This window comes from Neodiprion fabricii, chromosome 3 (genome assembly GCF_021155785.1).
Source record: "Neodiprion fabricii isolate iyNeoFabr1 chromosome 3, iyNeoFabr1.1, whole genome shotgun sequence".
Lineage (NCBI taxonomy): Eukaryota > Metazoa > Arthropoda > Insecta > Hymenoptera > Diprionidae > Neodiprion > Neodiprion fabricii.
In genome coordinates, this window is record NC_060241.1 from 38968123 (window position 1) to 38981080 (window position 12958).

At 40.6% G+C, this 12958-nt stretch overlaps 2 long non-coding RNA genes across 4 annotated transcripts; one reads left to right on the forward strand and one right to left on the reverse strand.

Annotated features, from left to right (window-relative positions):
* Positions 1 to 4271: 4271 nt before the first annotated feature.
* LOC124177992 lies at positions 4272 to 7760 on the forward strand. 3 transcript variants are annotated; one of them, XR_006869703.1, is made up of 5 exons: positions 4272 to 5088; positions 5916 to 6132; positions 6650 to 6695; positions 7103 to 7302; positions 7477 to 7760. It is a non-coding gene; the product is annotated as an uncharacterized LOC124177992 (long non-coding RNA). The 3 variants fall into 3 exon arrangements; XR_006869704.1 differs by lacking the exons at positions 7103 to 7302; positions 7477 to 7760 and having other exon boundaries at positions 4287 to 5119; positions 6650 to 7092; XR_006869702.1 differs by lacking the exons at positions 7103 to 7302; positions 7477 to 7760 and having other exon boundaries at positions 4287 to 5088; positions 6650 to 7092.
* Positions 7612 to 8531, reverse strand: LOC124177993. The gene is made up of 3 exons (XR_006869705.1): positions 8302 to 8531; positions 7959 to 8161; positions 7612 to 7731 (listed from the first exon to the last, which is right to left on the reverse strand). It is a non-coding gene; the product is annotated as an uncharacterized LOC124177993 (long non-coding RNA).
* Between the last annotated feature and the right edge of the window lie 4427 nt (positions 8532 to 12958).

A 12958-nucleotide genomic window follows, 5' to 3' on the forward strand; every position in this document is an offset into this window, starting at 1 on the left:
TTTCTAATGAGAGTTCGTAATATAAGTGAAAGAGAGAAGACTCTTTACTTTTATCCCTTAAACGTTGTGATTTGAGTTTCTGACACGGCATTTTAGAACCTATATAATTGTTTCTATCAATGCGAAATATGTCAGGAATTGAACCCAAACATTGAATCTTAAATAAGTTTGAAAACGTCAATTAAAATTCCGCGCTCCAGTGCCAAGTGATATTTATTATAAGAAACAACCTTTTTAGAAGTGGCGACTGGGGTTGATGGGATTCAAGTACCTCGCAATTCTTGAACCGTGTAACGAACGAGCAAGGCACGTGCAGTGCCTGGCTAGAATCCCTAGCCTGAGAGTCGACCACATTGATTTTGTCAAATGTAGCGCATTGCGGATGTCTCCCGTCGGTCTGGCTTCTATCACGTTTAGCCAAAATAGTTTTCGCTCTGACCCGACGACATTTAAGCCCTGAGACGTGAGCGTTTTTCGCATAATCCGTCATTAGACGTAGCGTTTGAAAATGCAAAGAATGAGGTAATTATCCCGATCCCCGAAAAATTTCAACTTGTAAATTCGGCATGCGTATCGTGAAAATTTCGGAATTCCGAGCGAGCGAATATCGCGAGTGCGTTTCCGGTTTGATTTTATAAAAATTGCCCGAGTCCCACGCTTCGCAATAAGAACGCGCGGGATTTGCAACTCCAAAGAGAAACTCCTACGATTTACCCGGCCGCCCACCTTTGACCGTCACTCTTTACTCGTCGAGGAGGGAATGAGTGAATGGATTCGAGCACCCACCTAGTTTTACGTTTTACCTGCTACTTATTTGTCAGCGGAGTCGGTTCGATAGAGTACATTCACACTAAATCTGCGGGTTACCATCGGCTTAATGACCTTGGAAGAGTTCCCATTAAGAAATCCGTAAATTGTAGGTGATAATCGATGTATTACCTGTCGCTAATCCGATAATCTCTTGTCAAACGTGTATTTAGACGTAGTTCATCACTGCGCAAACATTTTTTTCAAATTTGTCGCTCCTCCACTCTTTATGGGTTTAATTTAGCTAATTACTCTGCCATTTACGGTCGGTTACTTGCTTCCCACTGTCTATTATCTGCAGTTATAAAAATCCTGCGAGATAATATAGAGTTTCTACGCCGCCTAATGTTCCGTCCGTCTGTCACCACTGAGAATATATCGCTCCACGGGTCCATTGTTTCACTGTAGTATATTTTCGTGTATACCTACTGCTATTTTAGCCCGTTCAACTTTTACACTGTTCTTAATTATTCCGCCGTACAATTAGGGGCGGTCTCGCTGTTACGGAGTTCCTGCTTTTTGAATCTGGGAGTAAAATCATCTAGAGGCACCCACGGTCCCGATACCTAACGACCTCAAACTGCTCACAAGTGTATGTAAATTACTTGATCGACGAAATTTTCATGCATTCACTCCAACAAATCAAGGTATAAAATATATTTTTTTCGTCAAGCTTGTTTCTGGTAAAATTCTTAACCTGATAGTAACGTTTCGATTTCGTTCTCATTTCATTGATTTATACAGTCGTTGGTGTGCACCGGCTAAGGTGAAGGAAATAAGAGACCAATTATTTCGATTTTATAAAATTTTTCCAGACGAACAAAACCAATAACCATAATTGCGAGTATTTTTATACAAACTAATAAACTGCGTTATTGTAATTTTCACGACGGCGTGAATTGCTATTCTGTGTTTAACGCATAATGGCACCTGCGTGATTCATTTGAGCATATATTCGACTGGCGGATAAAGTTATCACGATCTCAAAGCTGCGTGGAGAGTTTTAAACAAAAGTGGCACAAGATCGAGACGTGGAGAGAAGATCGAAGTCAAAGTGTGCCAGGAATGTCTTTTCTTTGCAACATATCCCATACAAATTCACGCGTTTCGATTCGTTTTTCAATACTTTGTCTGAAATAGATTAGTCGAACAAGTAGTTTCGTCTGTTACGAAATTGCTGGAGTTTCGAAAAGTGAAAATGTATTGAAACAGCGACGCTAATATCAAGTATTGCGTTCATTTCTTGCCGGACGAATTCAAAAAGTATTTTCTTTAAATATGAGCACATCTACGAATTCCATATATATATATATATGTATAAAAAAAATCGATCGTAAAACCGCTGCAGCTTGTTGCTTACCAGAATTTCTTTCGTCAATTTTTGGGTATAGAATAATTTCGCATCCATAAAAAATTCAAGCGATGTTTTCACATACACGCGAATCTGTGATATTTCGCGGACATTCGATGCAACGAGCTTCTCGTCTTATTGTGCTGAGGTAAATAATGACATAATGGGAACGACAAAGTGCGAAGCAGGATAGCAAAATGGCACGTGACGTAATTTCTAGCAATAATTTAAAGTACCAGTGTTTAATTTGCACGTGGCCTTAGAACACATCTGCACGTATATCATGGCAAATCGCGTGGGCTGCCAGTGAGGCTTCTGCTTCCCAGTCTAGCCAATTGCCGTTCGAAAAATCGTCCGGATTTCTGCCTTCCAAGATCGCGCTGCCCCGCGTACCATTTCTGACGTAATTCTTCTGCCTCCGCGTCTCGTTATGCTAGCAGTCTATCATAATTCATGATTCCAGGGTCGAAGATAGTATTAATGATACTTCATCCCCCCAGACGGCGTACCCGTAGCTTCTTCGAGCCGTTTATCAGCGATAAAAAAATCGTTAAGCTTCTTTCGAGGCGAGCTCAGAAGTATGACCTTAGCTGCAAACTATGCTGCAGCTATTTTCGAATACGGATATATAAGCGTGATCTGCAGAGTCGAGTTGTCTCGTTGATTTTCTCCTAAAAATCCAGGTACGACTACTTACGACTCGATTTTTTTTCATTTTTTCTCAATCTTCAGGGTCCCTGCAGCTCGACAAGAGATATTCTGAAAGATTAATCGCATCTCGTTTCAAATCCGCGCCGGGAGAAAGTGGAGCAGGCTGATTGCCGTCTGGTAAACGCCCGATTCGGATGTACGAAGCGAAGTTGAGAGAAAGAGATGCGAAGTGGGATGGAATACTCGGGCACAAATGCACTCACACACCTGTAGTTACCAGTGACGGCTTTTATACCCGCGCATGTGCAGACAAGTACCTGTACAACTATTGGGTCTATAAACTATCGATGGGGTAAGGTTTCCTTTTACTATGACCTTTTATAGGTAGTTGATTTGGGTCGCAGGACCGCTTCGAGACGTCTTTGAAGGACGAATGGGCCTCAAGGTCCGAATCGGGAAATTTCAAGCAATGTTATTTGTCCCAATGATATCGGACATTAATGAAACAACATCCCTACTACGTGATAAAAATGAATCTGAGTAAAATTCGAATAACACAAGTAAAGACGTCAACAATTTCAGAAAAACATTAGAATCGGATCATAAATACGATATGTTAATCGTCTTGAACAACGTTCTGATGTGAAAACTTTTTTGAATTTACTTGGCTCTATTTCTATTACATACCTAGTAGGAATGTCATTTCATTCATGTTCGTTATCATTGGTGCAAATAACATTGCTGGAGATTTTTGAAACAGGAATGTTTCTTCTTTCAACTTTTCATTAACTGGATCGATGAATCTTTAAATTCTGAATCAGATTCTATAACGAATTGAAGAGTTTCACGGTGGTTTTCACTTAAAAAAAAAGTAGCAACAACTAAACAGAAAGAACTGTTACGAAATTGGATCGTCTGTACCTACACCTAGACTTGTTTGATAATGCGTGCCTTCCACGACATTCTAGTGCTAATTAACTTCTGTAATCAGTTCATCTCTCGTGGTATAATACATTTGGGATGTGAGTAACTGATATTAATTGCAAAGCCTGCTGGAATTTTTTTCGACGTTTGCGGGTCTAGGTCATGCTAGATTGTAATTATAATCAACAATGCCGAGCAGCATTCAAGACATTTAATTACTTACACTTCTAATTGCAGCAATATTATTACACTATAAACGAGTAATAATTTCATCCGTACTTCAATGCTTCCGCAAATTCAATCTTATGCGTGTACATAATAATTGCTACTGTAACATCGCTCTTTAAAACACGTTCAATTTATGACCCTTACGTTTCCCAGTGCGAATTGAAAGCCTTTCATTCAAGAAAGAATAAGAAAACTGTACATTGGAGTTGAGCCTACGACTTACACCCTTGTACAAAAGCTAACAATTCCGCCAAAGAATGGAAACCGAGGGTCTTTTAATGCTCGAAAAAGCACGAAGCTCACGAAACATCAGGTTCTGAAAGCACGGCGGTGGTAAGTATCGATTTCTCCGGGACGCCATCCAGTCGACGGTAAGCTCCGTGAGTCACCTCACCGTTCCTCTTTCATATTACATCGAGAAGTACACCCTCAGCACTAGTATAGTACAAGTGACTCAGTGAGTCACAGAGTCCGAGTCAATATATCCGGCCACCCCTCTAATTACTAAACGAAAACTATACGCATTACACCCGGGTATACAATTCGTCGCGAAATCCATCCGTATTAATACCGGAGACCAATTACCACCCTTAGACTTTCTCAGGGGTCCGTGATCAGGCGAAATAATTCGCCCAAGTTCGATCGAGGAAAAGAATGACTCAATTAAAACTTACGTCGCTCTTTATACTAGCAGCAATGAAATTAGACGTCATCCGTTTGCCCGCAGAAGCTCGAACTTCGTGCACGAAACGATTTATGACTAGCCAAACATTACGAAAGCTCGATTAGCACGCGTAACTTAATTCTTGCTAATTCTTCGGCTTCCGTATCCCGATTCCTAATAAATGTATTTTTGGGCTGTAGTTAGAAATTGAAAAGAATTAACCTTGAGTAAAATTTGTTATAAAATTTTTTTTACAGACGGTCGAAATTCTCGTGTCACTGATGAATGGGTAACTTGCTTGACCTTCGCGTTTAGCACTGGGAGAGTATGAAAGTGTAGAAGGTTCCGGTATGCATTGCACATATTTATGTGCGTGTGTGTGTGTGTCGTGGGATCAACTACGCCTAGTACATAAGCTCCATTAGGGTTCATTTCCCTAATTGATTATACGGTAGGGTGACTGGTAGCTATTCAACCCTCCGAATTTTTCGTTGGTATAATGTATAATTAAATGAGTTCAAACATACAGGGTATCACGAAGGGAGGTTCGGGTGGGGAAATACTAATGCGAAGAAAAATATTGACGAATTTCTTACTTCGGGCAACATATCATAAGCGTAGAAATTGTGACGGAGACCGTTTATACTCGTTCATTCTCCATTTTCTACAGGGTGGCTTTGTCAGGAGATTCTGAAATCCTGGAATAATCGAAGAAGTGTCAGGGTTTTTTTTCAGAAAGTCAGGGAATCGTTTACTACTTTTTTTTCACACAAATACATCCCACAATTTTTATAAGCTTTGGATAAATTAGATCGAATATAAATTTTTTTACCATCGCCGGAATGTTTTCTTCAAATTTTGAATATTCGTAAATATTACCTGAAAAACTATTGTGCGCATCGGATAGATGGAACAGTCTGACCCACGTGACAGTTCATACTTTTGTTAAAAAAAAAAAAGCAAATTATATCGTGTGTGGAAAAATTGTAAGATTTTTGTCTGGAAAACATGGAAAAGTCAGGGAATTTCGTGATGGAGATTTAGTGGCAATCCTGTCTTAGGATCTCCGGGTAAAATTAGTTTTCTTATCAGACACGACAAACTGCTCCGGCCCTTATTTACTCGATGATTAATTTACCTCTTCAGCTTTATTCGCGGAGGCCTGTCAATTAATTACTCTCCAATTCCGCCCGTATCAAACAAGCATTGTCGTATAATATTTTATCTGATTGAGAAAGGTTTGATTGATCTTATTTGACTAATAACTAACTATTGAATCGCATTTTAAAGGTGACGAATCCAGAGATTTTATAATCAAACTCGAGGGTAAAGAAACCGCGTTTCGTAACTGCTAAGGTGAGATGAAAACTGCAGGGAATACTGATAATTCGTTGCAGTTAGACTCTGGCTTACCACCAACGTCAATTTCCTGCTCGAGTGCTTCGAGAATACGATTCGTCAGTTTTTACAGCTGCATGCGGCGATAATTTGAAGACCTGCTAGGCTGGTAAGAACGAGTCGATTCACCGAACAACGTGCAGAAATTGCTGGTCGTAACGCGGTTTAAAAATAAAAACCATTTTTCATATATTAATAACAAATTGACTTATCGTTAGTACATAACTTAAAATCTGTCTTAAACTTTCATCTAACAATGTATGAGAAAATTACTGTAACTTACAGATTCACGAACGGTAATTATCGACGATAGAGATGAAAACTTCGATTGAATTTTGCATTTCTTCGAAGTTAAAAAATGATTGTAAATTATGGAATAACGAAATGATAATTCAGCATTTCGAAAAGAATTCCACTGCGGATTTTAGTTCAAAACGCAGGGGGCCAATAGTTTATAACATTTTAAAAATCCACGGTTATTTCAGCCGTGGGATTCTGTCCTTGTGCTTCTGAACTCGTCCCCGCCCAGCATTAAGTTACGAGTGTTTTCCGCGCTCGTCTCTCACCAGGCAGACAGACAGGCGTCCAATTAATTCTATCTATATGAATATTAATTTCTTTTCCAGATGTCTGCGCATCGTCTTCCCTCTTACCGAAGAGCTCTTGGCTCGAGTGTGACTCTCAAAATTTTTTCTCTCGCTTCTCCTGCTCCTGAACAATTTGTAAAAGTTGAAACTTCACTTAATTACTGCATTCAATTAAAAATTTATCATGTTCATCTCTGGCTGTTGCATTTTTTTCGATCTTATCTAACGAAGAATCAATGTAGGAGCAGTCTTTTGTACCGTGGAAAAAACGTTTTAATATCAAGTGGATTTTCTATTTCAAACATCGTTCATTGTGACTATCGTGTCTTGAAAAAAATAAATAAATAAAGATCTGATGTACCATGAATGGAATACACCCCAACAATATTTTGCTGAATTTTTCAAGTGTTTTGAATGTCAAATTAAAACGGAATTAAATTCTTTGAAAACCTTTTGTTATGCTTTTATAATATTATTGCTTAATTTTGTAAGTGAACGCCAGTCCGGAGTATGAAAAGTGACAATTGGACGATCAGCTGAATTTAACTTAGTGCTTACTCCAAGCTGCGGGCTTTTCATATCGATCCAGCAGTACCTGGACGATCAGCTATATACCGCAGACAAGGTGGTTCCCTTTCCTTGCTGGATGTTATGGAAGAGAGTTTTAAGCTCTTCATGACAGCATGTCACAGGTGACGGTTTTCCTCATAATAGATGGACATTTTTGACTTTATTCTACAAGTTGGTACGTAAGTGAACGTATAAATTTTGTTTTACAGTTCTTTATTTTTCCATCACGCCACCTGCGTAGGATACAATATCGAATTTTATATTATACACTCGGTCAGTTAATATTATGTATGTAGGTATGTGCTGCAGGAAAGTCGGATGAAAGAGCAAAACATGGAGAAGGACACGCTGGGGGGCTGCCAAATATGGTCACTCGTCTTTCAGGTGAGCAAGACTCTCCAGAGAGCTCTGATGCAGAGCTTGGTCGAACCCAGCCAACACCAATCGCGCAACTCGAGCTTCGTCCCACATCGATATCGGGCCCTCAAAGCTGCACGCCGTTATACATTCTGCACAAGTTCACCCGATTTCGTTATTGCTGAGGTTCTCGTCTATGTGAGAAATAAAAATCTGCACTATACTAACTGCAATTTTAATACCATCTCGAAATTTCGCTATTATAGACGGGCCGAAGTCGCCCCGTGACTTATGTCTCGTTCGCGTTAGTAAAAGAGCCGAATAAATTGCTCGCAATCAGATGTAGATTAAGTATATAGCGTATTACACGATTGAGCCAACTACCGTGTGGAGTCACGAATCGCGTTTATCGCTGGATTACCTCGATATGCCATCGTGATAATCGTTATGCCTATGTTGTGTAGTTCGGTGTCCGGGTACCAAATAAAACTGTCGTTCAGGGGTAGCATGATGTAAAGGGAATAAGGCGTGTCAGAACTGAAGACCGGTTTTCGCTAGGGCTGTGCATATCCAAGATGACGTCACAGAAATGTAACATGGCGCCCATGTATCTGACAGCTGACCCTACGTAAATAGTTCACTTGAGGTTACTTATTTATTTCCGTATATTCTGTTTGCTGAAAATGCCAGTTGTAAATATCAAAGAACAAAATATCAATTTCTTTTCATTCCTTAAAGAGGATAATTACGTTTACGTTATTTACGTTTGAATTTGGCGCCCACATGACGTCATCTTGGATATGTTTTGCGATTGGTTCAACTAAAGCGTATGCGCATTGTTTCACCTTATTTCCTTACATCATAAGGGGTAGCAAGAACGCTCATTGTTACTTGCTATGTTCACAGTATTATCAACAGAAATGTATTTATACTACAATGCGAGCGGAGTTCACCGTGACAAATCGATTAACTCTCACGGGCTCGCAGCAGGAACTATTTTACGTGGATGGGGAACGCCGGGTCGTGCAATGTTTCTGGGCGCTGAAGGTGAGCCCAGCGGCGTTTATAATCGCTACGGGTGGAAAGCCTAGCCTCGCCACCTTTCACCTGTTTCCAGTCATATCTCTACACGTAGCGGACACACGCATTTGTCCTCTTAAACACAGGCGCGGGCAAGGTGATCCGATGACTCTATGCCAGGGAACCCCGATAGTATAATGTATTTACCTATGGCAAACAGTAAGGCTTGAAAATTTGTAACGAAACTCCCTCGTTCGTAATTATATCGCTACTTTTGTTCGACTTTGTAGCAAAAACGTACGGTTCTCATTGAATCGATGTCGAGGAGATGAGGATAATTCGAGTTTGGCGGAGTGTGTGACGGGAGCCGAAAGATTTCGAGAACACCGAAATCATAAATGACCCTAGATTGAACGGAAGTATCAGGGTGACGTCACTCGCCTCGAACCAATCACCGACGTTATCACAGATCGGAGCGGGAATTCGAATGATCGATGCACACTTCGACACTGTTTTTCCTCCGATGTGTTTATCGTGAATTGAAAATAACTTTTTCCGCCACGTTTCGCGGGCGTTAGCCTCACGGAAGCGAGTATAATATGGCTTTAGCCTAAGAGTTCGAAATTTTCGAAGCTAAACGAGTAGCCGTGAAGCCCACGTACCAGGGATGTTATGCATGTGTGCACGTACGGCGTTTCGTCGTTACGCTCGCTTCCCTCGGCCCTGCAATAAATATTGCTGTGCCCGCGGTAGTGGGCTGCATTTACGGAGGTGACGTCAGCTCCGTCGATCGTCGTCCTGCCCCATGTTCCATGCCTCCGACGGCGAGCTGTTTGTCTCGTGTCTGGTTCGCGGGTGCTAGCGCGAGCTCTCGTCCGCCTCATTCAGCACGGGAGACGAGAGCTAGAGAGAGAGAGAGAGAAAAGAAAGCCAGATACAGGAAGAGAGAGGCAACGAGATGCAAGAGACGAGACCATGTATGGAAGCTCGCGAGTTTCGTGTATAATAACAATAATTAAATTGTATTACCGAGCTTTTCAAATACGTTATTTTACATCGTCTAGGTAACAATTATATCTTCTCATTCATAGTGTACATTTTTTCATCCTCTTCGTTGATTGCAGTTCTCGTTGGGATTATTACTGTACCGTATGATTATACACGAGCTTTGTGAATTACGATCGAATCGCTAAACCTGCACATCACAATCGGAAATGATGATAACAATTTGAAACTGGGCATAAATATTTTTCTTAAAATAAAACTGACGTTGCGATTTTCTGCATGGACACGTATCATGAGCCATGTGTGTAATTTACGTGCGTGTGGGTTTACCTAGTGAAAAATGTTGTCTATAAATCAGCCATTAGCTGTACATTATAAGGCTCGCGTCTTGCCACCTGCGTAGACCAACGCGCGTGTCTGTAATTAATTATAACAGCTTACGTAAATGTTGTTGTATTAATTTATTTCATCGATTTAGGCCCTGCGATATTTTCGTTTCTGCGACAAGAGGTCGTTAAGTAGGGCACGTGCACGCAGGGTACCGTGTAGGTAACTAAAGCACAATTCGTCTTTTACACATACTTGCAGCAACCACACGCTCAACGCCGGGTTTCGAAGTCCTCGTGTTGCGTGATTCGCGGCAGTTCGTGTTCGTGCTATAACGCTGAATGTGTACGGTTCTACATGAGAGTCGCGAAAACAGGTATGCTAACTAGGGTGAGTCAGCTGACGGAGGCGACACCCAGGAGCCTGCGACCGCGGGAACGCGAAGGTGAAAGAGGAACCTCCGGGCTTTATTTTTTCACAACAACGCTGCAGCGGATTAACGCCGATTAAATTTACACCGAAGGAATCAAGGAATTGCGAAAGGTTTCTCCTTTCAAGGCACTGCCACTGAACGAAATCCCCGCTTTGTTCGCTTCTTCATCAACGCCTGATTAGGCTTCGAATTCAACAGCATTGGCAACCGAATCTGAGCTTTGGTTTTTGATTTTCAGCTCCTTTAGTTCATTACATACATTAAACAGATTAAACAAGACAGTATTTGGTGAAGCTAAGTGTCTAACTTGATTTGGACAAACTACGATATTGATTGATAAATCCGTCAACACCCTCCAGGTACCTAAAGTAATTCCAAACTCCAATTTGACCCTCGTGTACGGTCTTTGATTGGGTTTTTGAACGGTCAGGGCTGTTTTTTCAAGTGATAACCGAAGTGTCGAATTTCTGGTGGCTTGGCACCGTGAATTGGCGACGAACAGACATGCGTGAGCACTTCGGTTTAGTGTTACGTATGTAACGTGCGGCGCCTACGTGAAGTGGTTGCAAAGGTAGGAAGATCTTCCTCGTCCGTGTCTCTCGGTGACTCCTTCGCGGGCTGGTGAACGGACACCCGGTACGAAGTTGGGACCAGCGTAGGACGATCGATAAAAAGGAGGCGAGGCAAGGCGCGGTTATAACCAATCCTCGAACGAATGTTTCCGTACTAGCGTTCCCGATGAGCTGTATGTCTCTATGTACAATCGCAGCGATCGCGGGCAATAAAATAATAAAATGGATATTGTTATATAGGTATAAGATACCGAATGATCGCGGGCAATAAATTTTTTACTTTTATTCTTTTAAACTGGATATCGAGACCGTCTTTAAGGCTAAATAAATTTCGATGCACAAACGGCACGTGCGGCACGACACGATCGAACGGTAATCGATGCAAAGAGAGAGAGAGAGAGAGAGAACAGTACGAGATAAGGAGTGGATATGTAAATATGAGAGATGAAAGATTTTATACTGTACGGAATTGTATCGAATTGTAAATGAATTATAATGTCTGCAGATTATTTCCGAGTTATTTTATTTTCCAATTTTCGATGAAGCGTGGTTTTCATATAACATTAAATATAAGGAAATCGTGACACGGATAATTGCTTACTCATTTTGCAATCACGATTCTTGGTATTTGTGTATGTATATAATGACATGTGATAAAGCGTAACAGCGTATGGCTACATCCGAAAAACCGCAATGAATTAACACAAGTTCTTTATACATAAACACGCAAAAGAATTCACAGGCCTGCTAAATATAACTTTTGATTTCACCTTAAAGTAACAATCTTTTTTGTTCTAGCTAGTTAGGTATGTTGAATTAAAATATAGCGCGAGTTTTACAGCATATGGGGATTTATTTTTCTGCAAGATATGCATATTCGGACAGATTTTTTAACAACTTTAATGAAAGTATAATCTATAATGAATACAAATCTTTTTCTCTAGTACTTACGTAGCTCTAAATATGCTTGAAATCACCATAAACGACGACTGGTGAGGGTAGATGAATATTTAAATATCAACACTACCATTAAGACATATAATTAACACGTGAATTGGAAGTCAACTCTAGTAGTACTAAGAAAACAGAAAAAAAATGTATGAGAAAATTCAAGTAATACAATTGTTTCAATTTTTTTTTTCCATAGAATAGTACCTAAAGTCTACCGAAATTACTACTCAGTTTTGTCGGGGAAAAACTTTCCCAGGCCTGTTTTATTTTTGGTATTCTCCTCGATCACAGAAAAGTTGTTCTGGCTTTGAGACAAAGGATTATAAAAATTTTACAAATTTCAACCGAGAAGCAATCGTGATATTGACGTGATAATTTCGTGAATTTGAAACTGTACCACTGAGTAAAATCTGTCGCACACGTCATTCAAACGTCTAGTACAAGGAGCTTAAAATTTGTCTCGTTGAACTCTCATCAAGCTCTGTAGCAGAGGGAAAAATATTTTATCGGGTGCCATGCCCTCCGGAAGACACGTACACAACATGAGTCAGCTACGTGATTCTATGCAGTGGATATACTCGAGAGTATCTACACTCTATCGGATAGGTTATAGCTGAAGCACTTGTGGCTTTGGATATGCGAAGCTGGTGATCACAGTCGTAGAAAAGTCAAACTTGCAGGTAGGTAAACATGGAGGCTCTTGTGATTCGTGCGAGAAGAAACCGAAGCCGTAACACAATTTTTCTAGGTTTCTAGTAGAGAAAGAGGTAAAAAGAACGCGAAGATACCAGATGCGTGAAACTTATGTATCTAGGTCTCACGAAACCCATGCGGCAAACGAATTCATTTATTATTCAGACTCATGTGAGGCTTCAAACTTCCTCAGATTTAAGGAATCCTAGATACGGTACTGAGCCGGCGGTAAATTGTATGACGACATTCATTCAGGGTTTCAGTTATTACACTCGCACGACGAAGACAACAACGAAACGGAGTGTCTGAAGCTTATAGCGTGTAGCGTGCTGGCTTGCTTGCCTCCGTAAAACGTACAGCTCTCCAGAATAGTCTAAAACTCCCTGTATTAGTATTAGCATTGTAAGTGATCGTATACAC